This window comes from Staurois parvus, unplaced genomic scaffold (genome assembly GCF_062004578.1).
Source record: "Staurois parvus isolate SC_StPar_1 unplaced genomic scaffold, SC_StPar_1.0 ptg000118l, whole genome shotgun sequence".
NCBI lineage: Eukaryota > Metazoa > Chordata > Amphibia > Anura > Ranidae > Staurois > Staurois parvus.
Window position 1 is genome coordinate 3,194,890 of NW_028317914.1, and position 27,966 is coordinate 3,222,855.

At 41.8% G+C, this 27,966-nt stretch overlaps 1 long non-coding RNA gene and 1 other non-coding gene across 3 annotated transcripts; one reads left to right on the plus strand and one right to left on the minus strand.

The window, feature by feature from the left end:
- Window positions 1-1,638: 1,638 nt before the first annotated feature.
- LOC149467211 (U2 spliceosomal RNA) lies at window positions 1,639-1,830 on the plus strand. Its single transcript, XR_016311993.1, has one exon. It is a non-coding gene; the product is annotated as a U2 spliceosomal RNA (small nuclear RNA).
- A 6,392-nt stretch (window positions 1,831-8,222) lies between these two features.
- LOC149467212 (uncharacterized) lies at window positions 8,223-25,511 on the minus strand. 2 transcript variants are annotated; one of them, XR_016311985.1, is made up of 3 exons: window positions 19,944-25,511; window positions 15,849-16,059; window positions 8,223-9,040 (listed from the first exon to the last, which is right to left on the minus strand). It is a non-coding gene; the product is annotated as an uncharacterized LOC149467212 (long non-coding RNA). The 2 variants fall into 2 exon arrangements; XR_016311984.1 differs by lacking the exon at window positions 8,223-9,040 and having other exon boundaries at window positions 14,904-16,059.
- Window positions 25,512-27,966: the final 2,455 nt, after the last annotated feature.

The following is a 27,966-nucleotide window of genomic DNA, read 5'->3' on the forward strand; positions in this document are numbered from 1 at the left end:
GAAGGCGTTTGTGGCGCCTGGAGGCGGGGCAGGGTTCAGGGTCATGTGACCGCCGTGATTGGCTGTCTCAGCGGTCACGTGATCAGAAAGATTCCGATTACAAGTAGCGATCGGGACCTGTCGGCAAATGTGTCAGGAGCAGGCAGGGTGCGCTGTCTCGGCACGTTTGTTTACAATGGGTACGCAAATATGTGACCCCTCGGCGTCAAGGCCCAGCCACCAAGAGGCTGCATGTTTGCATACTGTCTGTGCCAAGGAGTTAAATGTATATCTCTGTGGCTGTGCTCCCACACCCTGCTCCTGGGCAGTCTTCTGAAGAAAAACATTAAACAGTTGCCCAGAACAACCACTGACAGACAGAAGTTACTGTTATTAGCAATAGCAGAATTTTTGTTCTGGTCCCCATGAATCAGCCCCAGCGTTAGGCCTCATACACACGATGAGAATACTGGACGAATGACCCTGTGTTGTTTTCTTTGCTTGTATCATATTGAAAATTCAGGGGTTACTAAAGTCACAAAAATTCTCGTAAGACAGAATACAACTTTGGAAGTAATGTATTGTACTGTAATGTATTCTTACATTTCTGCACATGCGTGGTCTTGGTTTTCCAGGGTTTTTTTTTTAGGAATACTGTACTAATTAAACAAAAATCATTCATTCTGGTGTCGTACTAGAAAAGTTTTCATGTTTGTCCCTTCAGATAATTTTGCATGAACTGTCATGATTGGCTCTTGAAAGCTGTATACTAACGATCAGATTATTAGACAATTGCACTGTTATTTTTTGTCCAATTTTCTGATTGTGTGTACTAGCCTTTAGAATGTATTAGCCCTTATGTCACGTGTCCAGTCTCTGGCCAGATAGAGGTACGTTCCTGTGTAACAAGCAATAACTATACAGCACTACATCTCCCACATGGGAGTTGCCTCATTCTCATGATTTACAGAGTCATTACAAATGTAGGAAGTGTCTCCTGTGCGGGCTTTTAATGAAGTAGTCTTTTATCGTATGACTTTGCTACACTGAATTAATGATCCCGTATCTCATTACAAATGGATGAAATTAGCTTCCCTTTATAAAAAACTGAATATTTAGCGAGTAGATCACTTATAAACACATTAAACGTCAGCCTTCTTTTGCCTTTCATGGATCCTCTCCCCACCCCCTGCTGCCTTATCAACAGGCTAATCCCATCCCTACCATCATGACCATGTTGCAATTTTTGGTGCACTTCTAATTACATTTTTTAAATAAAACCTTATTTCATTGCATTCCTTCTTTTAGATGCAGCAACATCACTGCTGGGTTTCTGTGCTCCTCTATGCCTACCAGGCACATCGTGGCTAATCGGAAGGACTGGCAAGGTGCTGTACTCAAAACATCCCAACATCCTGTTAAAGTGACACTAAACCATATCCTGACTCTGTATTCTATATTTCAAGAAATCATTTTTTACTATGTTTCTCCTTCCTTCTAACATCCTCCATGAGCTCCTGAAACGCTTTCCCTCCCCTCACTTTAGTTTCCTTGGAACAAGCAGTGCACGTTAGTTGCAGTTATGTGCATTTTTTTTTTTTTTGTACGGAGCTTTGCAGTGCGGAGCTTTGCAGTGCAGAGCTTTGCTGAACCCCTCTGATCGCTTCTCAGCCTTTTGGCCAAGATCAAGTGTAGAATCTGTTTTTTTTAGCATTCAGGAACAGAACACAGATTCCCCTTGCCAAATGGGAGTGGCAGAAGTATTACTGATGTAACAAGGCGTCTATGGTGAGAGGGATATTTTCCTCCATGGTTAAATCTGGTCTAGTTTACCAGGCTTGTCTGAATTTGTCTGACCCGGGGGTGGAAGGCACAAGGAGCTCCTCGTAATGTGTCTCTTGGGAGTGGAGGCCCAGGGGTATCAGGAATAAGTAAATTTTGGGAACTTGCACACCATAAATTTTCAGTGGCACTTGTTCACATCACTTTTTGCTTTTCTGGCCCATGCCTCCTGAGCAGGCCTTCTCGCCAGCTTGGAGCAACTTTATACTGGCTGAAAGGCCTGCTGTGTGTATTGCACATAGCACCCATTTTATTTTCACTATTCAGTTGTGGGCGCTTGCACTCTGTATTTGTTGCTTCTTTTTTTTTTTTTTAATTTATGCACAGAGATGGAGGATACAGGTTTTGGGCCAGCCATAATGTCAGGGGTAGGATCTCTGGTCTTCAGGTCTTTTTCATCTTCCCATTTGGGGGGAAAATGCGCTCAAGAACTTGGAGGACTGGCTTTGGCAGCTCCCTAAAGAGTGGAGTCCAGCTCCCTGTGGCCTAGGTAGAGGATGGAGTGCCTTACTCCTGTCAGGAGCTTTGTGCCTTGGAGGGGTTCAAGGCCCCTCCTCTTCATACGTCTGGCCATTTCTGTACCTTTGTGCCCATTTATTGTGTGCTGTGATTTCACACTGCACTTTTTTTGTTCACTGAAGTCAAGTTCCCTGCTCTATTCACACTGCACATTCCATGTTCATAGTCCCTAAACCATCTTGATAACAAGCGTGAGCGGTTAGCGACATCCTTACTTACAGTGGAACCATGAAAAACAAAACAAACAAAAAAAAATCTGGAGATTTGGAGGGCAGCAATAGAAGGTACTTTTTGAGTTAATACTATATATATACATACATACATACACACACATATACATACACATATACACACACACTATATTGCCAAACGTATTGGGGTGCTTACTTTTACACGCACATTAGCTTTAATAGCATCCCAGTCTTAGTCTGTAGGGATCAATAGTGAGATGGTCCACGCTTTGCAGCTATAAGAGCTTCAACTCTTCTGGGAAGCCTGACCACAAGGCTTAGGAGTGTGTCTATGGGAATGTTTGACCATTCTTCCAGAAGCGCATCTGTGAGGTCAGGCACGTGTGTCGGACGAGAAGACCTGGCTCACAGTCTCCGCTCTAATTCATCACAAAGGTGTTCTATCGGGTTGAGGTCAGGACTCTGTGCAGGCCAGTCAACTTCCTTGCTTTGTGCACTGGTGCGTAGTCATGTTGGAACAGGAAGGGCCATCCCCAAACTGCTCCCACGAAGTTTGGAGCATGATATTGTCCAAAATGTCTTGGTATGCTGACACTTTAAGAGTTCCCTTCACTGGAACTAAGGGGTCAAGAACAACCCCTGAAAAACAACCCCACACCAAAATCCCCCCTCCACCAAACTTTACACTTGGCACAGTGCAGTCAGGCAGGTGCCATTCTCCTGGCAACTGCCAAACACAGATTTTCATCGGATTGCCAGACAGAGAAGCGTGATTCATCACTCTAGAGAACTTGTCTCCACTGCTCTAGAGTCCAGTGGCGGCGTGCTTTACACCACTGCAGCCGAGGCACTTGCAGATTTGTGGTAAACTAACTCAATGTATTGTATATGGTATAGAATAAATAGTGGTTTGAGTATATATGAACACATAGAAGGTAGGTTCAGACACAGCCCGCAACTTAGTATAATCGCTATGCCAAGGCAACTTCGAATATAGTTTGTACAACTGAACTAGGATTAATTCATGAATCAGCTATAAACAGTGCATAGAAGTGTAGCGCTTACCCCCCGCAGGAGCCGCTGGTGATGACGGGTCCTCTGTTCTGTCACGATTCACTTAACTGCGCGACTCCCCACGGTCACACTTAGTCGTAAACTAAAGACTGTTTGCACCTGTGGATTTAAGGGTTAGCAGGCTACCACTCTAAGAATGCACAGGAATGAGGCCACAAACAGCTTGGCAGTGAATCAAGTGAATGTATAAAGGTAATTCAATGCAATACGGTGTAAATCAACAACCAGATGAATGCATAAACAAAAGATCACGATGATAGAAAAAAGGGCAATGAATCACTAACTCTAGAATGGCTAGGATATGGATGGTGCAATACCCTGCGAGGTACCACTTTACTTCTTATTGTAAGCAATAGGTGTGGGTTTCTGTGTAACAGCTGCAAAGGAGCAGTCTATAGTCCTAACTCTTCAGCTGTCCTGCGTTGGGGCCCAGTTTTGCCATTGGTGAACATGGGAATAGTCCCAGTCAAGCCTGGGGGCTGCAATAAACCTATTAGATGTATAGTCAGTTCCTAAAGGGCTCAGTCTCTCCAGCAGCTGATAGTAAATTCTCACAGCAGCAGCTCATCAGTCTCAGCCATACTGTAGCTCATCATCTAGACACACACAGCAATTACTCCACTCTCTGCTCAGCACCCAGGTGACCCTGGCTGTCAGCACACCTGGACTCGGCACTCCGGATCACGCTCAGGCTGACATTATGCAGCAGTGGTGGTGCACACTGGAAAGCCATGTGTATCCTCCGGGCTCACTCATGACAAGAGGAAGCTGTGTGCTGTACAGCTTCAGAAAATGCAGTTCTTTCCCCTCCTAATGGCAATCACCCTCTGGGAAATGCAGTTTAAAAGCTCTTGATTACAGTAGAGTCTCTCTCCTCTGGACTACAGTTCCCACAGTGCAGTGCTGCCTGACTCAGTCTTTTAAACTCTTCCTGCTCAGCAGCTCCTTCCTCTTGCCGATATGGCTGTTAAACAGTCCAGCACCACAGGGCAGCAGCAGCGTTTCTCTCACTATTTATTCTTAGCCAAACACCTGGCTACATGTACATGATTATTTGTGTCTAAACTCAAGTAGCACTACCCCCATAGGAGCTGATGGATAGGATGGGTCCTCTGTTCTATGCTTCAACCTTCTCAAGAATCTCAGCCACTCTGACACACCAGGTGCATGTACAAACATACAATATCAAAGGAAAAAACAAAGTAATGCTTAGTACCCAACAGTAGTGCTATAACAAAGAAAACAGGCACCAAACCAGGTAGTAAAGGCGAACTTAACATATTGTGGTGCAATATGGGTGGTATCTAGGCAAGCATGAAATGGATTGACAATGGTAATAACACAATTTAGCATACAAAGTGAATAGCAGTAAGCACTAGGCAAAAGGTGACATTTGGCATCCAGATCAGAATAAACAGTAGCAAGGCCACCTCAAGTGCAACAGTGAACAGTAGTAAAGTTTAATTTACCAAGCGCTGAAACTATACTTCCAGAGCGCATTTATAGCAGCGATGCTAGTCCTAGACCAACTGGGTATGCACTGTCCAAAAGAAAAGGAGGATGGTATCGAAGAGGGCAGGGGAAAAAAAAAAAAGAGACTTGCAGAATAAATATTATGGGAGGGACAGTCCTTTGAGATGTTATTCTGTGTACTATCATTGGGGCTCTTTAAGAGCATCAGTGAACTTAACGACATTCCCAGTAAACCTGCATGCAATATAGGTACTGTATACTTTTGGCACAGGTGCAAGAGTAGATGTGGTTCAGATGCAGTAAAAGTTTGGTATAATGCACAAGGTCTATGTTTGGAATAAGTGCGGTATAGAGTGCAGTATGGGTGTGGTATTGATTGGGTATACTTGATTTCCTGCTCTCAGTGGCTCAGCCCCTGCTGGTTGTATCAGCAATGGGCAAATAACTTTAGAAGGGGGGCCCCTTTCTCTCCATAGGATGCCTTTGATGATCAGCGATGGAAAGCTCTGGGTGAGAGGAAACTCTGGGTCTCCCTGCAGGAACGGTGTAGATGTGATCACTGCAGTCTGTGTTGCACTGCCACAGGTATCTTTTTCTTCTCAGGCTCAATCTCCACTAGTCTGGCCTCTCAGCAGTCTTGGTTCCCACAGCTGCAAAAGGAAGAGGTTTCCAGGGAAGTTTGATAAAACCCATCTCACCACTCCCCTTCCTCCTCAGTGCTCTGCACAGAAGTCTATGGGTTTGATTGGCTTTAGCTCTCCCTTGCTGATCAGAGAAGAATGGTGCAGCGTAGCATCAGTATCTCAGTAGAGGGAGAGAAGAATAAAAGACAAGATCTCCTCCATATTGCTGTAGCTCAGCACCTGGCTACACCCCTTTACTTCCCAGACAACTGAATGAAAATGCAACACAAAACATCACAGAAGTAACTCAATGCTTGTTAGAATCAACTTGAAGCAGCTCAAGAGTCAATCATAGGTATCCAAAAAGTCAAGTCAACCAAGTAAAACAAAACAGTAATCTATTACCTTTGACAATATACTGCATTTTTCACTTTGAATTTTAAACCATCCCATATGAATCTCCTCTGAAAAGATGAGAAGCAAGGAAGGAATTGTAGTGGAGTTCTTCACCCACCTTGTTCAGAGCTGGGTGCAGGCCCCTTAACTCCTTTTCCAATTCCAATTCAGTGGTCTCCCACAACTCCTAGGACTCTTGGACACATTCAGGGGATATAAATTCCACTGTTTCTCACCCAGGTTTGATGAGAGTTTTCACCTCATGGGACAGCAGTGATTGGGCACCACTTCAGCAGGCGCTGGATCCACCATCATGCCTGCCTGTGTGCGGGTTGCCAGCTAAGAGCACAAACTTGTGGAGGGGACTGTGCCTATGAGCCCTGACATACAGGAAGATACTGAGATACTACATTTCCAGTGTGGTGGTCCTGCTTCTGTGGCAGTACCCCTATAGATCTGCAGCCTGCTCCAGTGAGATTGCAGCCATCTAGAAAACAAATCCTGGGATACCTCACAATACCCACATTGGCTACTAAACTGACCCTGCAGAGACTCTGCTAATTGGGCCAAATGCAATAACTGAATATGTACCGGACTAAATTGCACTCTGTTTTAGTGCTTTTCCTTTATATTCTATTTTGAGTACTTGTATTATACGGTTTACCTTACAGATTTTATTGAAATCTAGGAATCTGTTATTCTGCACTGTGCTGCCACCTAGCAGCCTTTATGAGAATCTACCCCTAGATGGTCCTGTCACTGCACTGCAAAAGTTGTCTTGCCTGTTAGGCATGTTCTATACTTATTACACACTCTTATCAATCTATTGCATTGTCAGTTTATCCTGCCTTCATCCAGTAAACAAAATTGCACATTGCTGTTTGTCTTATTTGGCTGATACCATGCCACTACAGAATGTTTTTAAGCCTGAAATTTCAGGTGCTTTTCCCATCTCATCGCTTTGTGTCCCTACTGGGTAGCTGTATATTTGTACTGTTGCCCATTGTCGGAGCTTTCACCGGGGACACATTCATTGGTGGCAGCTGTCTAGAATAATTCATGTTAGAAAGAGCTCCTCTTACTTATTGCAGGGCAGGCAGTGAAGAGGAATCTCAAGCAGACAGCAAAAAATAATTAACAGGGCTTTTGGCTAGACATACACTTTCATGGCTTACATAGGGGAACTACAAATCCAAACGTGTAAGTATATTGAATAAGATTGGTGGGCCCGCAGTAGAAGACCTCCAGTGGGTCCAAGAGGGCCCATTATTTCAGGGAACAGCTTGAGATATAGATATATATATATATATCAGTTTGTGCTTCACAACACATGAAGATATGTTAGGAAGACACCATTAGCAAATAAATTGATGCGGGTGAGCCTATAAATTCACCACATTGGGACCACAAGAAGCATGAGACACTGTAAAAGTCACCCACATATTTCAGGATGTCAGGCATGGAAATGGTTCATTTAAAAGCTTAGTCTGGCACTTTAGCAGCACGTTTTTCTTAATGTGCTACTACCCCAGCTTGCTGAGTGTTATTACACCACTGATGCTACCGTGGGTGAAGAGATCATTTGGATGACATTTGCAGAGTTGCCTCCTCTAACGTGAGAGAGATTGAGAAGGGATATTATGCTTGGAAGCTGCCTGACTGTGCATAATATTTTAATGTGCACAACTTCCATTTACCTGTAGTAAAATCTTTTATGAAGGTTTTCATTATGATAGCGGAACTAGCATCATAAAGCTTTATAGGTTGCATTTAACTTGCAGGTGGAGTGGGTGATGGATGAGCTCACTGATGCCCGTTATAATATGGGGCCAAGTCTACATTTCATAGTGCCAGCACTGAGGCGCATCACATTGGGGGTAATTAATGATTGTTCCCTTTATTTATGCCTCCCAACCTTGCAGGTGTAAACAGAAGCAACAAGTGGAGCAGTATCATGTCCAGCATTCACTGTTGTCAGTTTGCAGTCCTACAGCCTATTTTGCATCGCCATGGTGACAGTCAAATAAGATGAAGGCATACTAGCATGATAATAGTACAAATAGTACAAAGTCAGTACATCAAACACTTCAGTCTAGATAAGTATTTAAATTTCAAATCTCATAATAGCAAAAAAAAAAGTATACTTTAATGCAGCATGTAGTATGTATAAGGAATCTATTCACAATGATCATTAAACAATACAATAAATAGTACAGGAATATAATTGCAACCAAGAGTAGACAACGCTAATAAGCAAAACATAAGACAGAATGAGGGATAACAAACCAATACATATCAACATATACAGTACATAGCAAAGGAATGTAACCAGAAAAGTACCAAAAAGAATAGCAAGCAAACCCAGACACCCAACAGAAGGTGTAGAGGTGGAAGGACATTTTGGGGTGAAAACCCCTTTATCAAGTTTTATCCCACCTGTGGTTAATGGGTGTTACTACAAAGTATACTAAAATGTATTCATTGCTAGTTTTTAAGGTTCACCTGTGATGTCTTGAAGAATTGAAGAATGACATCTCTACACCTTGTATACACTGAAGATTTCAAAATCTGCTACAAGTGACCATGGATACGTTTTTTTTTTTTTACTGAGTGAGGGTTGAGACTCAAAAGTCAAAGCCCACTTCACTTCCACCTCCCCTATACAATTATTTTTTATTTTTAAATTCTTATAATTTTTTTTTCAGCAGTCTTCCATCTAGTTGTATCGTGACGGATGTCTCTTCTTCTATATGTTCCTCCGGTGGTGAGTGCTGAATGTTGCCATTTAATTGTGGCGCCCCACTCTATTGCATTTTCCTGTACTTCCAGGGTGACCTAATGGTGCACCCCAAGAGGGCAGGTCTTTGACACCCTGGGCTCACTTTTGTCCAGTGTCATTCAACCCAGGAGAGGACAAGGCACTTGACAATTGCAGTGGTGAATCTGCAAAAGATAGAGAAGTTGAGTATTGCAACAGTAGTGTATATTTTCTATTTTAACCCTGGCAGGACTTAATGGACAGTATATTTAATTATTAATGGAGCATTTTGAAATAAAAAAAGCTGCATCCAGTCAATAGCATTTTCAATTATAAATTTGTGGTGGCTGAAATCTGTATTTTTCACATTCAGTCAAAACACTTTACTATCTGGTGAGATGGGCAATACAGCTACCGTGTTTGGGGGCTCAGTCACTCTTCTGGTCAATGATCGGTCTAGAGGTATACCTTTGATGCTTTATTGAACAAATATGAACTTGGACGGGTGCAGGGTAACTGTGGGATACTTCAGCAATGTTAAGTAGTAACTTGAGTTCAACTATCTGCCTCTTAAAGATTCTGAGCACAGTCCTTGCAGCAGCAAATAAGGGGCTGAGCTACACAGGAACACCAGAAAAAGCTGTCTCTGTTTCAAGAGGGATAGCAGCAGCACACAGTCACTGGGATCTTTCACAAGGATCTGTACTTACTAAAGTCCTTGAATAATTGGATGCCTCTTTCCCAATATCTTCCAGACACCTCTCCAGTTAATTCTCCTGACCAGATTCCCAAAGAAGTCCATCTGCAAGCTTCATACTATTTATGCTCACTCCCAGACACCATCTGGGCACCTTTCCTCAGGGATTGGCCAGGGACACAAATATTCAGACTGTAGATTTGACTACCCCAGCCCACTACTTTGCAGAATCATCCAGAACAAAAGAGAAGCAGCCAAATGCACAGCCTGTGAAGCTCAGAGCAGAACAAAGAAATCACAAGCAAGTCCACTGATTAGGAGAGCTAAGAACTAAATTTACCTAAAATAGCACTTATCTAAGAGGGTGCTACACAAGCATTCTAAAGTTCCACTGTTTAGCTTTTTTCCACCATCAGTGCCTTATAGAGTGCAGAGGAGTCCTCCATAAATACCTACTCATATTCCAACATCTGATTTCATCTGATTTGAGTTTCAGCATTGGCACAACCCATCCACCAAATGACAATGTTTGAGTTTGTATTATAGGCCACTTAGGCTTCAACATTTGGATATTTCAATTTCACTATTTGGGTTTTCTTTGTACTGTGAAAGGACCAATGGTAAACTAAAAGGTGCCTTGGCATCTTTTGATGCCTTATTAAAGTTGACCAAAACTAAAGCTATATTGTGGTTAACATCTGGAAATGATTGGAGATTCTTGTCATTACCTAAATGTGGCCACTGCCACATCAGCAAGCATCTTTGCCTGTTTGTTCACATTCAGCTGTAGGCTGGGGAATTTTCTGGCTTGTAATTGCATGGGGCTGGGTATGAGTCATTGGTTGCTAGGAAGCTGGCAGTCGTTGGCATCCTGGCAACCATGAACCCTGTGCAGGCAGCTGTCATGTTGTTCCAGCTTCTCACGACAAAATGTCACACTTTCAGCACTAGTGTCACGCTGTATGCCAACTCAAAGTTAGTCTTATTTACCAGCAGTTTGCTTATCTGAAAACTGGCAGTAATTCTTTTAGAATCTTTCACAACCATAGCAATAGATTCTGAAAGTACCATAAATAAAAGCTACCTGAATATGATATGCATTGGATCTTCTACCGAAACTGTTGCAATGTTTTTCTGAATTACACATGGGCCATTTTAAAGGAAAAATACCACTTTTATTAAATTCCCTGTGCTGTGGTTTTGACTTTGAATTGACAACTGAAAACGACAGGTTAATGCTCTCAAATGCAGCAACACTATGGTTTATTTTTCGTAAACATTTTTCTATAAACTGAAAGAAAGATTCTGATGTTTAACACATGAAGACCTTGGCTTTCTAAAGCTTTGCGTAGGAACAGTACTTACACATTTCTTAGTATGCCTTCTCTCCTGGTTATTCAACAGCAAATGGCCTTTTTTTCCTGTGTTGAAAATGCCCTGACCATGTGTATAGGCTCTAAAGAAGAAAATCTCAAGCTAACAAACTCTGTACTCTTCAACATTTTACAAACATTGGATAGCTCTCTAAAAATGTTGTACATAAGACAGAGAAAGATTTAAAACAAACACCTGCACAAAAAGAAAAGGAGGGCATCTCAAGCTGTCTACATCCATTCCAACCCCCAATTTCCAGAGCAGATAGAAATTAGTGTCTAAAAGTCATTAAATTGCTGGTAATCCATCGTGACAGTGAGGCAGAAAGGAGATCCTTGCCAGCACTTGAAAAAGTGCATCCTTTGTGTGGAGCACACACCTGCCTACATGCTGTTCCAATGCATTACCAGTGGACTGCCTCTTGACAGACACTTCTATTTGTGATGCATGAGATAATAAAGTTGTTTTTGCCAGAAGGGACAGGCCGAGTCACCGCTACACAGCATTGCTCATTCATCAGCAAAATGTACACCTCAATGCCAAGCCAATGCAATATGGATTTACAATATGCTTTCTGCAGTGTTTCCAAAGCTGCAGATGCAACTTGACTTTCTAATAATATGCTGCAAAAAGTAATTGTGATCAATAGGTAGTAACAACCAGATGAATCAGGGCTCGTTAGCCTACATTCCCTTAAAGAAACACTCATAATCACTTAAAGTAACCTGTACCATAACCCCAATGCAACCCTAGAAGAAAATAAACATTCTTGTAAAAGAAAAAAGGCTATTAAAAGTGCATCCAGGGATAACATACGGGCACAAATCGAAAAAAATGTAAAGTGTTTGAGCACTCCTCTATCATAGGTGAAGTGGAGAAATATAATCTCTCCTTCCAAACTCCAATAGAACTTACACTTTCAGCGTTTTTTAGTGAGGAGACACACAAAAATTCCATCATCTAATTTATTGTAAAGCATGATGGTAAAAAGAACAAAATTTTCTTGAATTTAAGGAGATTTTCAGTAGAAACAGAGCCAGCAGAATAGAAAATGTCATCTGTCAAGTAAGAGTAACCCACAGACATCAATGATTAGTTTGACTCTCACCAAACATCAGCTTAAGACAGTCCTACCAAACTACTGACCACCAGTGTAACTGGAGTCCCTACTCTGACCATCAAAGTAAGGGGACATAACACTGGTCACTAATGTAAGGGGGAGGTACACTGACCATCAATGCAACTGGTGGCACTAAACTGACCACCAATGTAAGGGACACTACACTAATCACTAGTGATGTGCTGTACATACCAGAGTTTGGTACAGGGTGGGTACTGCGAACCTTAGAGCAATTTGGATGCTGAATCTGAACCCTAATGAAGTCAATGAAAGCCGAATCTTAAAAATCAGTACTGCCCATTTTTTTAGGCAAAAAGGCAAGGGTTTGTCAAACAAATGTCAAGGAGGGCCATTAGGGATACGTACCAAAGCAAAAAAATAAAAATAAAAATGAATGAATGAATGGCAGGGAGAAGTGATTTAATAATGCTTCAAGTGAAATATTTAGAAAATGCAAAAATTGAAATGCAAAATACTTAGTGGATGCCCTGAACCTGCCAGCGAAGTAGTGTATCTGTACGATGTATACAACCTACAACTGCAAAATATATTATTTACAAAAAAAAAAAAGCCCATTTAAATTGATGGTAAATGACAGCTCAAAACCACATTCTGTTTGTAAACAAAGTGGTTGGGGATTCCTTTCTTTACTACCAGACCCTTATACTAGATAAGAGTCTGGTATAGATGGTAATAGGGGAATGTCACACACGAAAAAAAAAATCCCAGATTCCAGGTAACATGTCCTCAACATTCAGAGAGTACCTTGCCAGTAGTGATCCCCCTGGCAAAGCACCTTGTTTGCACATCCTTGAGAACAAGGTCCTTCTCCCTAAAACCCTGTCCTGGTGGTTGTTGGGGGTTTGTGGGGGGGGGTATTGGAATCTGGAAGTCCCCTTAAAAATTAAAAGCAGCGGGACTGACACTATGGCTGCTTTGTGCCATATAGTATATATATATATATATATATATATATATATATATATATATATATATATACACACACATATACATATATATATATATATACACATACATACATACACACACACACACACACACACACACACAGGCACAGGTGGCAACCTATCATGGTACCATGCTTGAATTCACTGAGCTCCTGAGAGCGACCCATTCTTTCACAAATGTATGTAGAAGCAGTCTGCATGCCTAGGTGCTTGATTCTATACACCTGTGGCCTTGGAGATGATTGGTACACCTGAATCCAATGTGTCCCAATAGTGACAATATAGTGTGTGTATGTATGTATATATATATATAATTTTTTTTTTTTTTTTTAGAAACAATTGTGCCAGGCACATTTGCACAACATTTACCAAGTCCACAGATCTCAAAACCACAGAATACGCCTCAAACTTATGATAGTGACAAACCAGAACCTGATCCCTAATTGGGACCACTTCTCCACTGACCACCAATGTAAGTGGTAAATTGTCTACCGACCACTACTGCTTGAGGGGACTATATTGACAACTAGTGTAATTAAGAACATTTTTGTAAGGGGGTCCTTATTCACTGACCACCAGTGTAAGGATACCCTTCAATGACCACCAATGTAAGTGGGGCCCTTCTTGACTCACCGATGTAAGCATGCACAATTTTTACTGTCTGAGTTGCTTTTCTGGGCATCAATATTATTTAATTTAGTCGTTATTCATTAAAATTATTTTTTTGCTTAGAGTAGGGGGTCGTTTAAGAGATGATCTATCTTGGCTGTCACTACACTATACCAGGTACGCCTCTGCTAAGGTGTCATAACGAACAGGAACACCTAACATGAAAAATACCATTAATTTAAATTAAAGGTTTTTTTTTAGTTGGCATGCATTGGGAGCAGTTGGTCCCCCTTTTGCCTCCACAACAGACCTGACTCATGGTACGGCACGGATGCCACTAGACCTCTGAAGGTATTCTGTGGTTTTTGGCATCAAGCAGTCAGTAGCAGATTCTTTAAGCACTGTAAATTGAGAGATGGGTCATCCATGGATCAGACTTATTTTTCCAGCACATCCCACAGATGCTGGATTGTATTGAGATTTAAAGATCTGTGTTCCTCAAACCATACCCTGAATTCAGTAGGCCAGGCCACCTTCTTCCATTGGTTCATGGTCCAATTCTGATGCTCAAGTGCCCATTAAAGGCACTTTTGGTTGTAGACATGGGTCAGCATAGGTCAGTCTCTGTCTACGCAGCTCCATACGCAACAAACTAAAATACACTGTGTGAAGATTCCACAGATGCTTGATTGGATTGAGATCTGGAGGATTTGGAGGCCAAGTCAAAACCTTGAACTGTTGTGTTCTTCAAACCATTATTGAGCCATTTGTGCAGTGTGGCAGGGCGTATGATCCTGCTGAAAGAGGATACTGCCATCAGGGAATATAGTTTCCATGAAGGGGTGTACTTGGTCAGCAACAATTTCTAGACAGGTAGTGTGATGATAGTGACGTCAGACCCCTGCCCTTCTCACCAAACTCGTGACCGAAGGACTGGCCAATCTAAAACCGCAATGTCATGTGCGTAACAATGCCCCGCCCAGCTGCACCCTGCACAACGATTTTCCAGCTCACTGGACCACAAATCGATGTACCGGCAGCCTAAGCGCGATTGTTACTGGGTCAGGTTAATTACACAATTAACCCTTCACACTGCCACCACCTCCTTTTTGTACAGAGAAAGGAAACTCGGCAATATCAGCAATAACACTATGATGGTTGAGATAATCGTCTGTATAGCACTGTCACCACAGACAGGTTATACAGAGGGTTAAACACACACAGTAGCGCTCTTTTAGAGGCAAGAATTCGTAAGTTACAATAAAGAACTGTAGAAACAGTTCAACACTTTCAGAAAGTAAGATTTATTACTAAAAGGTCAAAAGGGTGCAATAAAAATATTTACAGAAAAAAGATGTAACCAATATATATATATAAATATACAGAGAACAATAGCACAGCAAAGAGGTAACAGAAAGGAGGTTAAAGGGTTAAAGTACTTGCCAATCAGGCACAAGTAACATTCCACCCGTGGGTAGATTAATATGCAGATGCATCTGAGGAACGGTTAGATATGAAATATGAAATACATACTTGAATGGTTCAAGAGATGTAATTTTCTGCTTTCCTATGTATTCCAGCCAGGGTGTGTGACCTATAAAACGATTTGTCTGATCGTGAGCAATCTGAAGATATACCTGGTTTTTATGTAAGTCTTTCATATTCCAAGATATGAGACATAGGGGAAAAATGGATTTTAAAAGTGTTATCTAGTTTCTTACTCCTCTGGAATGTCTTTGAACTCAGGGGAAGGCTTGGGTTATCCTTTTACGAGGTGCCAGATTGCACAGCTTCTCAGCCAGCTCGGCAGCCAGCTCAGAGATGTTTTATAGCTCTGAGCTCCCTGCTGTGCCCTGGCCTGCCTGTGACACTTCGAACACACACACCGACCAAATGTCACTGTGGCTCTCAGAGAGGGAGGGGGAATGAGGAAAGATATGTTTGTACAAGATGGATGATCCTTTGCCAAGATGGAGGTTGGAGCAAAATGGTTGAACCGCGTCCATCTCTGTGGGTACGATTGCTACAGGTAGTACATGTCAAGCAACATCCAAATGAATGGTAGGACCCAGGGTTTTCCAGCAGAACATTGCCCAAAGCATCATATTGCCTTCTTCCCATACTGCATCATGGTGTCATCTCTTTCACAGGTTGGGGATGGACACGCATCCAGGCATCCACATGATATAAAAAACAAAAAAACATGATACATCAGAAAAGCCCACCTTCTTCCATTGCTCTATGGTCCAGATCAGATGCTTACATTGTAGGTGCTTTTGGCAGTGGATATGGGTAAGCATGGGCACCCTGACCAGTCTGTAGCTGCACAGCCCCATAAACAGCAAACTGTGATTCCCATTTTTTTTGCTTTTAACACTTCAGATTCAGAGACAAGATGTTCACTGCATAATATATCCCACCGACTTTCAGATGCCACTGTAAAGAGATAATCAGTGTTATTCACTTAGGCGTCTTGCACACTTCTGCATAAAAATGCAGTGTTTTTAGGCATACAGGCTTTTTTAATTATGTCAATTCAGACTATTGTTTTCAGTGTGCCTGTACACGCAGGCATGCAAACATGCACTACATATAGATCAGTAAAGAAAAAAAAAATGCTAGAAATCTGTGTTGCCGGTCAGTAATTTTACGCATATCCACACATATGCCACACTCCCTTAATTACAATAAAGCTAGAAGAATTTTTATGTGTGTGTACGCATATGCACAAATATACGCAAGTGCCATACATCCCATCCTTGTATGTTTTCTGCCAGGACTGTTTGATGTTCTTACATCATCACAGTGTGCAAGTACCCTCAAACTTTCCATAGGCATAAAGTTATGGCTGATCAGTGTGTGCATGTGTGTGTCAGTTACCCCCGAAGGAGGCACACAAATAGCACCACACACTCTGACACACCTGGCACTGTGCAAAGGTTTTAGGCAGGTGTGAAGAAATGCTGTACATTAATGCTTTCAAAAATATATTTTTATTGTTTATATTTATCAATTTGCAAAATGAAAAGTGAGCAAACAAAAATAAAATCTAAATCAAAGCAATATCTAGTGTGACTACCCTTTGGCTTCAAACCAGCATCAATTCTTCTCGGTTCACACAGTGCTTGTACGCAGTTTTTGAAGGAATTCGGCAGGTAGGTTGTTCCAAACATCTTCGAGAACTAACCACAGATCATCTGTGGATGTAGGCTGCTTCTATCTCTTCATGTAATCCCAGACAGATTGGGGGGGGGGGGGCAAACCATCACTTCCAGGACTCTTTTTTCTATTTTATGTTGACGATAGTTCCTAATGACACTGTCTGTATGTTTAGGCTCATTGCACAATAAATATGGGGCCAATCACACGCCTCCCTGATGGTATGGCATGGTGGATATGTATCTGCTTGTATTTCTCAGCATTGAGGACACCATTGATCAGGCAACGTTGAGGAACATAGATGCAGTTGTTGGCCAAGGTAACAATGCAGTAGATGAAAGACATGATAACTTCCCTTTGACATCGGAAGATGCCCTGCAGTGCCAAGAGCACATAACTGGCAGAAACCAGTTGGACCCAGGTACACCCCATCTGCTGTCCAGAGAAATCTGTCCAGAAGTGGTATTCATGGAAAAATTGCTGCCAAAATGCCATACCTCCAACGTGGAAACAAGGCTAAGTGACCCAACTATCAACTATGCACACAAACATAGGAACTGGGGTGCAGAGAAATGGCAGTAGGTGCTCTGTGCTAAAAAGTCAAAATCTGAAATATTTAGCTGTAGCAGGAGGCAGTTTGTTCACCAATGGCCTGGAAAGCGGTATCATGAGTGTCTGCAGGCAACAGTGAAGCATGGTGGAGGTTCCTTGCAAGTGTGGGGCTGCATTTCTGCAAATGGAGTTGGAGATTTAGTCAGGATCAATGGTGTCCTCAATGCTGAGAAAGCTCCAACACTTGTGGTTAGTGTTAAACTTGCTTCTAAGCCCCACAAACTGGCTAGATTTAAGATCAGAAATAAAGTAGTCATCCATGAAAACTGAGCACAGCAGACAAGAAATACAGCAAGGTTACTTCCCTTTAAATCAGTTGATGTCCAGCACTGTCATGAGCTCAGAATGGTCAGAAGTAACTGGAACCCTTGTAATCTACAATCCTGAGAATTCTTTTCAGATGTTGTCATGGAAGAGTTGCAACCATAAAGCCATTTCCAATGAAGTGGAAATAAAACCAAAACTCTCCCCGACACAAAAAAACCTCAAGGACTCGATTGTAAAAAAAAAGGCAGCAGGGGCTCCGGATAGTAGACACAAACAATATAATATAAGGGCCACTTAAAAGGTATTTTGTTTATTGAAAGTCTGGAGAATGGATACATACTTACACACCAATGTATATTATCTATCCTGCAATGGCTATTATCCCCTTTTTCACTCAGATCAGCAGATTCCATTCATTGTCACTAATCCTTCTGTGTCCAGAAGACACATGCTCAAGTATCTCAGCTATCATTTCCTGAATCATTAGAAAACGTCACTTCTAATTGCGTATGGGTTACTCGGCATGTGACGTCCAAGTGGGGGAACATGCTAAACTATTTTACCCACCACTGAGCATTTTTTTTTTACTCTGAACCACCAATGTTTTATATAAGTACAAACATTGAGTGCCCAAAGCCCAAAGAACACAGGGAGACCAAATACTCAAATGGGGAAACTGTTCCACAAAAATCAGCAACTATATTCACATACTGCACTTATGTAATGCAACAGTATTGAAGTAATTGACAGCCAATCAACCAGTATGGAAAAGTGATGAAAACAGAAGTTCTGCTTTATTCTGTACACAATGCAATGTTGTGTGCACACAGGTGGTAAATAATGGGAAGTAGCAGTCATAGTTGGGTCCTCCCACCTCGTTGACCCAGGAACAGCTGCGCCCTCTGTGCCCTATGTATTTAAATCCTAGAAATATTTTATAGCTACATTTACACCGTGTATATATACACACACTTTCATTTCTAGGATCTCGCCTTTCCTGTTCATGAAAGCATGTAATGCAGTGAAATAGGATGAAGGACAGAAATTTAATTTCACAGTGACCTACACAAGTGGAACAGTGGATAAAAATGTGGTGGAGGCATTCTGATGCCGACTAATGCAAGCAATACATCAGACATCAAACAATTATAAGCGAAGGAGAGAGAAGGAAGCAGTGTAATGGAAAATGACCTCAGGCTGCTAATAAATAAACTAAAATGTGATCACAGTGTACTGCGGCAGACAATTACCAAGTGTGACATGAGGAATGAACTTCATTATTTTCACAGAGAAGCCCTATCATAATTTGATACACAATTTGGCAGCCTCTGTTGCAGGAAAAACATTACAGGACTTCCACACGGTTATCAATGACAGAGAGGGAACTGTGAATTTATTCCAGTGAAATTACTCTCTGTGCTGGATATACTGGCCGTAATTCTTTTACGCTCAAAGCACAAAGTCAGAGGTAACAGCACAATGCACAGTTACACTTCCTTTAGATGATCACAGAATCCCAATGGCCAAAAACCAGTAAGAAAATCCCTATTGTGATTCTTGAAGCACATCTCACTTTTAGAAGGTCAATGCACTCCAAAAATGTTATCTTGGGATTAAGATGCAAGTGAGTCAAAGAAGCACTTGCTTCTTACATACATTATATTGTCAAAAGGTAGTGGACCTTACCATCACACCTACAGGAGTTTGATGAACATCCTGTTTGTGGTTATAACAGCCTCCACTCTTTGGAGAAGGCTTTCCATAAACGTTTGGAGTGTGTCCCTAGGAATTTGTACCCATTCAGCCAAAAGAGCATAATTGAGGTCAGGTTATGATGTTGTACTTCAAGACCTGGCTTGCAATCACCATTCCAATTTATCCCAAAGGTGTTCAGTAGAGTTGAGGTTGAGTCTCTGTGTAGGTCACTTAAGTGATCAAACCATGTATTTATGGAATTTGCTTTTTACACAGATGCACAGTCATTCAAGAGCAGAAAAGGGCCTTCCCCAACCTTCCACAAGTTTCAAAACATACAATTGTATAAGGCTCCATATGGATGGTTCGAGACATGTACCCGAGTATGATCATGTTATTTACTTCTATGGTCAGCAGTACAAGCCACCTGTGGTTCCTTTGGTGGGGACAAGCACCAGCTTTTTACACTAGAACTTGTTTTAAGCCTCAAAACATCTGTGTGCACGAGCCCTTAAATGTCTATGTTTTAGCTTTAACAGCACTCTTCACTGGAAACACCTAAACTCATTAAAGGATTGTCCACATACCTTTGGCTGTAAACTGTATGATGGGGCTGTAGTTGTAAGATTCTCCCTCTTGGGGTTTCCTGGCTTGGCCACAATGCACCTTGGAATCTTGCTTTTCACACTTCTGCTACATGAGGTTCAATTCACAAAGTTAAAACACTGGTAAAACGATTACTTGTTAAAAAGTAACAGTTATTTTTAGCAGAGAAAATGGGATTTGAAAATGATTTCCTTTTATTTTATTTCAACTTAAAGTGGAAGTCCAGCCTATTTCTAAACTTACATCTGCTCCTACCCCCTTCTAAACCCTATTCTATCTACCCTATGAAAGGAAGATGTCTATACTAACCTATTCTGAGAGTGATTTGGTCCGGTCACATGATTAGTTAACAGTGGAGACTTTAATGTAGAGGAGGAACAGCCAACAATGGATGCCCCATAGTAGGCCTATGAGTGATGTCAGCATTCAGGCACTGCAACCATTGTCTGCTCTATACTGAAGCCAGCCACTGGGGAGATCATGTGATTGGAGCAGATTGCTCTCAGAATAGGTAAGTATAGACATCTTCCTTTCACAGAGTAGATAGACAAGGGTTTAGAAGGGGGGTGGGAGTCAGGGTCCAAATCCATTGGTCCCTGACTGTAAAGATAGCCCATGAGTGACGATGGCGTCCAACTTGGCTGTGGTAAGGGGGTTGTTGTTTCATTTGACCACAAAGTCAGTGCCATAGAACTAGTTCTTTAGCTGGTCTACTACCACCTACTTGAGGGCCAGAAACTCACTTGTGAGTGGTAGAGTTTCCTTCAGCAGAGGTCAGACTTTTGTTTGCATATGCAACAGTCCCTGCTTACATCAGCATGAAGCTCATATGGTTTAGAGGGGTCAGCTTATGCTAGCACCGGGGCATTGGTTGGACTCTTCAGCTGGTGAAATGCCTGCTCAAACTGTTCTACGTTGAATAAATTCTTGAGGCTTCCTGGGCCCTTTACCTGCTCTTTCTTCCTCACTTTTTAACAACTCAATGAGAGGTTTTTTTTTACAAAGCCCTCGAAAAATCTTTTGTAGTAGGAGAATCCTAAAATTGATCTTTGCTCAGTGACCTTGTTCATGGGGATCTGATAGTACCCACTTTTCAAGTCCAGCACACTGAACCACTTTGTCCCTGACAGGCTCTGTAAAGCATACACTATCTTTGAAGTAATATACTAGTTAGGGTAGTTCTGTTGAGCACAGCCTTACAGTTCCATTCTTCTTTTGCATCACTACTATAGGGGAGGCAGAAGGACTTTGTGGCTCTTGTATGATGTCTGCTCTCTTCAGCTCTGTCAGTTGCTTGTGAAGATCTTCCAGGTCACTCAGGGAATGCGCCAAGCTCTCTCTGTGAAGGGTTTATCTTCTTGAAGTCAAATTTGATGTTGGGCACTGTTAGCGCAGCCTACAACGTAGTCATTTTTTCAAAAACATCTCCTGCCACTTTAAAGAAAAAATAAAATATGTTTTTCTGCTTTTACTTTTTTTTTTAGTTTCCACTTTCTGCTTTCTCTGAAGACAGGCGCACAAATGCCCATGTGCAGGCATTGTCACAATTGCCTTCAGGGAAACCTCATACCTAAACTGTGAGATCCCAGAAGCATGTGTGAGATGAAGCTCATGATGTCATGTGCCTCATTTTGCACATGCACCGTACAAAATTACTCTTTTTTGGTGGTTAAAAAAAAAAAATTGTTTTTTTTATAGATGCATGTAATGTATGGTACATTGTGAAATGAGGTGCGTGACGCCATGCGCTTCATCTTGCTCATATGCAGTACGAGTGAATAATTTTTTAAATTCCGGCACAGGAAAAAGGGGAGCAGGCAGCACAGAAGCAGAATGAAAACTCTTAAAAATGAACAAAGTCACATGGACAAAGGTAAGTATACTAAATTATTTCCCCCTCTACATATTATTGAATGTTTTATTGGGTGGGTGGCTCTTTAATGAAGTTGGATGAATGGGGGAATCTCCACTGCCAGAAATTATGTTCAAACAGCTGCTTCTACTGCAGCTGCCTGAATACTTGAGCGGTGACCGCATCTGATTAGGTGCAGCCACTGTTTGGCCGACAAGTTTCCATTCAGCTCTTTTAATTTTTCAATTGAAGTTTGTAGAGCCAATTGGTGCAGATAGAGCCACACATGGCTTGAATTCTGGTTGATTTAGCAGGAACTGAACAAACTTCAAGCTGTGTATGGTCAGGCTTAGGCCCTTATAACTGTTTGAAAGTTTCCTGTATCTAGCATACAGCAGACAATATAATTTGATTTTTTTTCATTTTATCCCCTCCCCTCTCTCAGGAGAAAATTTGTATGCTTGGTGGAACGTGGACTGGATGAAAGTGCCCCCACTGAAATATTCTTCCTCAGCTTTTCTTCTTGTGTTAATGCTACAGTTTTGGATTACCCATAACTTTCTGTCCCAATACCAATGCTAACCAGGACAGAGAGTGTGTATTTCCACAGTGGGGCCACAAACAGCATTTAAAAACTGTCAGAGGTTCTAACCCACATATTAGGCAAAATTGTAAAGGAAAAAAAAAAGATTTTGGCTAAACATTTTAAGAATATGTTGAAGCCTGATAGCTATTTCTGAGGATGATCAAAAAAGAGAACCCTCATACTTCCCTCACTAGAGGTTTCTTTAAGTGGTCATCTGGATTCCAGGTGGAGTGCATAACATATCTAGGCCAAACTTGTAGAGCAAGGCCCAGGGAAGAAAGTGCACGGGTTGTGCAAGTGCCAAGCATTGTAGGATGCCACGTACTGGGGCACCTGCTGTTTTGGCTGAAGAAACTCCTTTGAAGGTGGACTGGATGTACAGATGTTTGTAATGTGAATAAGCACTGTTGCAATGAAATTGGGTTCCTCCGCATTAGGGCCAAGTCTCCACTCCACACCAAGTTAGCAGGTTGTCATTGCAGAGACAGGAATGCCAAGCAGTTAACAGAATTCATCCTGCAGTTTAGTGCATGAAGCAGTTCTTGTGACTTTCCCTTCCGGATAAATGTACAGCACAATGTTAAGACTCTCGTACTGGAGCTAGGCACCAGCATAGTCTCAGTCTGGGAAAAACTGGCATTGCCTGATGTTTTGTGTATTACACAGTCATTTTCAACTCCGCAGAAAAATGTGTTTTGCAGCAGTAAAGATCTGTGCTGTGCCAAGTCATCCTATTGCAGAAAGGATACAAATTATAGGTAATAAGAAGGGGGCAGCTGTCCACAATAGTCGCCCATCCACGTGGGAACCTGGTCATCACATAAGTAACAAGAATACGAGATGCAGACAAGTTGAAAGGTGCAAGAGGAAAGAATGAAGGGGTAAGAAAGAGAGTAAGACTGGTGCAGCCTAGTATCTATTTGCAAAGACTAAAGAGCAGTGGTCCCCAAACTACTTGCTTTGATCTGGCCCGTGGGGCACTAATTTTCCCAGTGACACAAAAGATTAGGCATAACTCCTCCTGCTGACACCAACGGTGCACGATTCCTTCCATTGACAGAAACACTCCACTCCTCCTAATGCTAACAGGTGCCAGATCATCTTACTTTTACTCCCACTACCCACCAACCTTGGAGTATTTTACTCCAAATGAACAGTGCACCTGAGGCAAGGTTTACTCCCAATGATGTTAGGGCATTTTCCATAGGCATAAGTCTTAGCTTGCCCCCCCCAAAGTAAAGCTGGCAATTGTTTAGAACTTTTAGGGACCCTTACTCTAAGGCCTATCCTCAGGCTTTGTTAACAGTTTTGGGCATGCAGACTACTGCTGTGTGGATTGATTGAACAAAACAAGTAAGTTTCCCTAGGCTTTTTTTTTTTTTTATATATACAAAAGATACCTAATGTCAGTTAGATTAAACAGAGCATCTGCACATTAAAATAATCCATAAAAAAGCCATTGGAGGGTTAAAGTGGAATTCTGGGATAACCCTAACTACTCTTAAAACTGTCCATTTTCACCTCCGAACATCTATCCTTACTAACCTGTGTAAAAAAAAGATGTATATTCTTACCTATCTTCAAGTCACTCCAAGCTCAGTCACGTGATCTACCGTGTCAGCCAGTGCCAGCTGTAGGGGAGAGGAGAAAGCACACTGACAATGGCTGTTAATGCCCAGGAGCATGACATCACTCATAGGCTTCAATGGCTCATCTGTTGTCATATATGTTTTTCGAAATCTGTATATAGGATTAAAATGATTCTATAGGCTTATTTTTTATAGAAAAAATAACAAACATGTCTATACTTACCTGCTGTGTGCAGTGGTTTTGCACAGAGCAGCCCAGATCCTCCTCTTCTCAGGTCCCCTGCCGGTGCTCCTGGCCCATCTCTCCTGTTGGGTGCCCCCACAGCAAGTAGCTTGCTATGGGGCACACACTGCTCTGTGTGTGCATTCACACACGGAGCTGCAGCTCGGCCTCACCCCCTCTCATTGGCTGACTGGCTATGATTGACAGCAGTGGGAGCCAATGGCTCCTGCTTTTGTCTCAGCAAATGAGAAGAGGGAGTCCTGGAATAGCTGAGATTACATTGCACATCGCTGAATCAAGAGGGTCTTAGGTGAGTATTAGTGGGGGCATGAAGGTATAAAACCTTGAGCCTTTACAACCACATTAATTAGAGGAGGACATGGTTGTCTAATAGGCCAGATTCTGCAAAGTTTTCAACAAGGGGCAGATAGAACATGAAGTGTGTGAATAGTGCAACAATATTGCTCAACAATTGTATGTATAGCCTTTGAGACACAATAAGAAGGGAGAGAAAAAACTGCCCATAGTAAGAGGAAATCCCGCTCTTAGACAGTTGTCACCAGGACATGTGTACACACTGAAAGACTAACCAATACCTTCTGTACTAGTAATACCACTAACATTTTGGAGTTCCTCTCACTTTCTGTTTTAGTGGCACTTGTTAACCAGTACAAGTCAGAGAGGGTTAGTAAAAAAACAAGACAAAAGGGGGCTTTTAAGTGGGCAAAACGATCCAAAATCTTCTTTACCCACTCCTCTGTGCCAACTATAACAGCCTTTAGCAGCTCTTTGTAAGCCTCATTTCAATATATGGGGGTTATCAAAGGGGACTCGCATGCCTGTAAATTAGCAGACTAGAAATGCAGTTTTGAACGTGTGTGCATTGAAATGTGTTGCACCTTGTAGTATCTCCTGTCCATCAAATGGTGAATGGCAGCCCATGGACAGTGCAGCAGCCCCCCCCCAATACTTACTTGAGCCCGATCGCGATCCTGTAATGTGCACAAGAGCTTTGGCTCTCCGGGGCCTCTCCCTCCTCAGTGGCTGAGACCACAACGGCAGCCACTGGCTCCATTCATTTGTCAGAATAGGAAGTCCAACACCCCTCATCCCCATTCCAGGAAGCTCTGTGTATTTCACAAGGGCTAAGACAGGTCAACAGAGCAGCAAGACAGAATGGTGAAGATGAATGTAAGTGATTCAGGGGCATAAGTTTTCACTAAGAGTTATTTTCCTCTTAAAATTTGAGATAAAATAACTCATAGCTTTTTTCTTTTTAATTTAAACTTTTATTTGGTTTTCTTACAAACAGGACATCAATTCAGTTATAAAAAAAATATTTCACATATAATCCATTAACCCCAAATATTTCCCCTGTCCCTCCCCCCCACTGCACCCCCCATCCCCTCGACCTATCCCCCCATTCACAACCTCTTTCCCAATCTAGTTCTTCTCTCATACCTGTCTCTATCAAATTCTTCTTTTTCTCATATTTACCACTGAAACGCTCTTCTAGTTTCTAGACTTCCCCCTTTACTCTAATCAATTCCATGTATATTTCTGAGGTTTTAAATTTCATCCAACTAAACCATGTTTTCCTAACTTTTTCCATTTTATTCTCTGCCATATGATACATCTCCTCCATTCTATAGATGCCTTCCACTCTTATTTATCCAGTCTCTAATTTTTGGTGCTTCAGGAACCTGCCAATACTTGGGAATCAAACCCTTTGTCACGCTAATTAAGTGGTACAATACTTTATTTTTATGTAATTCCAATGGGGGTTCGAAATAATAAAATAAGCACTTTCACGGATCTCTCTGAAATGTTATCTCACATATTTCCTGAATAATTTGGGTTATATCCCTCCAATAATTCTGTATTTTCAGGCAACTCCACCATATGTGTGCCATTGTACCCCCTTCTCCACATCCTCTCCAACACAAAGGGGGGAGATCTACTTGCTGCTTGTGGGCTACGCTTGGTGTTCTATACCATCTAGCTATACATTTATAGTTCATTTCCACTGTACACATATTTATCGCCTTATGTGTTAATTTGAAAACAATATTCCTTTGCTGTGCTTTCATTTCTACTCCCAGTTCCTTCTCCCATTTTCCCAGAAACCCTGGGGGATCTACTCCTTCCATGTACATAAGGATCTTCTATATCCTTGAGGTAACATGTTTTGGAGTCATATCTCCATTTAATAATTTTTCAAAACGGATACATATCCTCCAACATCCTCTGTGGTTGTGGGATGCTCGCAACAAAATGGTTTAGCTCGTAATACCACCAATCATCCAACATGACAAATAAATCTTTATTCTTTTTTAAATTTTGAAAAGTGTGCAATTTCCCATCCTTTAAAATATCTTTCAAAACGTGCATTCTTATCCTTTATCCAATTCCCACTAATTTTATCCTTTCCTGGGGGAAAAAACTTTGTTCCCACTAATGGAATCAGTGAATTAAATTTCCATCTTTTTTGACGGTCTATTCTATCCCACGAGCTCAAAACTATCCTTGTCAGTGAACTAATATTTAGGTCCAATGTGTGAAACTTATGTGGTATCCATATGATCTTCTCTAACTGAGATTTACTTAATATCCCTTCTATATTTACCTATCTCTTCCCTTGTGAATTAAGTGCCCAATCTACTACAGTTGTGTCCAAAATTATTCAACCCCCAATGCTGTAAAGGGGTTTAGGGACTATAGTGTACATTTGGAATTGTATTCAGAATCAAATCCTACAAGGACGTTGTAACTACCCAAATGCAACTAAAATGACATCAATTGTTTATGTAATACAGTAGTAAATGGTTCTTATGTGGTTTCTTCATTGCCACAATTATTCAACCCCTTAAAGACTACCACTCTGAAGAACAGAGGTTCATACAGGTGCTTTCCATCAGGTATTGAAAACACCTGTGGATGTCACCGAGCAGCAATCAAGCATAATAAGCACCAATTAGGCAGCTTTAAAATGACTGTGATACTCAGCTCCTTCTAGACATTTACTGGTGTGGTTACAAACATGGTGAAGGCAAGAGAATGGTCCAGGAAGACAAGAGAAGAGGTGATTTCTCTTCACAGGAAGGGCAATGGCTATAAGAAGATTGCAAAGATGTTAAACATACCAAGAGACACCTTAGGAAGCATCATTCGCAAATTCAAGGCAAAGGGCACTGTTGAAACGCTACCTGGTCGTGGCAGAAAGAAGATGCTGACTTCGACTGCTGTGCGCTACCTGAAGCGTAGAGTGGAGAGAAGTCCCCGTGTGACTGCTGAGGAACTGAGAAAAGATTTGTCAGATGTGGGTACAGAAGTTTCAGCCCAGACAATAAGACGCACACTGCGTAATGAAGGCCTCCGTGCCAGAACTCCCAGGCGTACCCCCTTGCTGTCTCCAAAGAATAAGAAGAGTCGACTGCAGTATGCCAAAAGCCATGTGGACAAACCACAAAAGTTGTGGGATAGTGTTCTGTGGACTGATGAAACAAAATTAGAACTGTTTGGGCCCATGGATCAACGCTATGTTTGGAGGAGGAAGAACAAGGCCTATGATGAAAAGAACACCTTGCCTACTGTGAAGCATGGTGGAGGGTCAATCATGCTTTGGGGCTGTTTTGCTTCTGCAGGTACAGGGAAGCTTCAGCGTGTGCAAGGTACCATGAATTCTCTTCAGTACCAGGAGATATTGGATGGAAACGTGATGCAGTCCGTCACACACCTGAGGCTTGGGAGACGT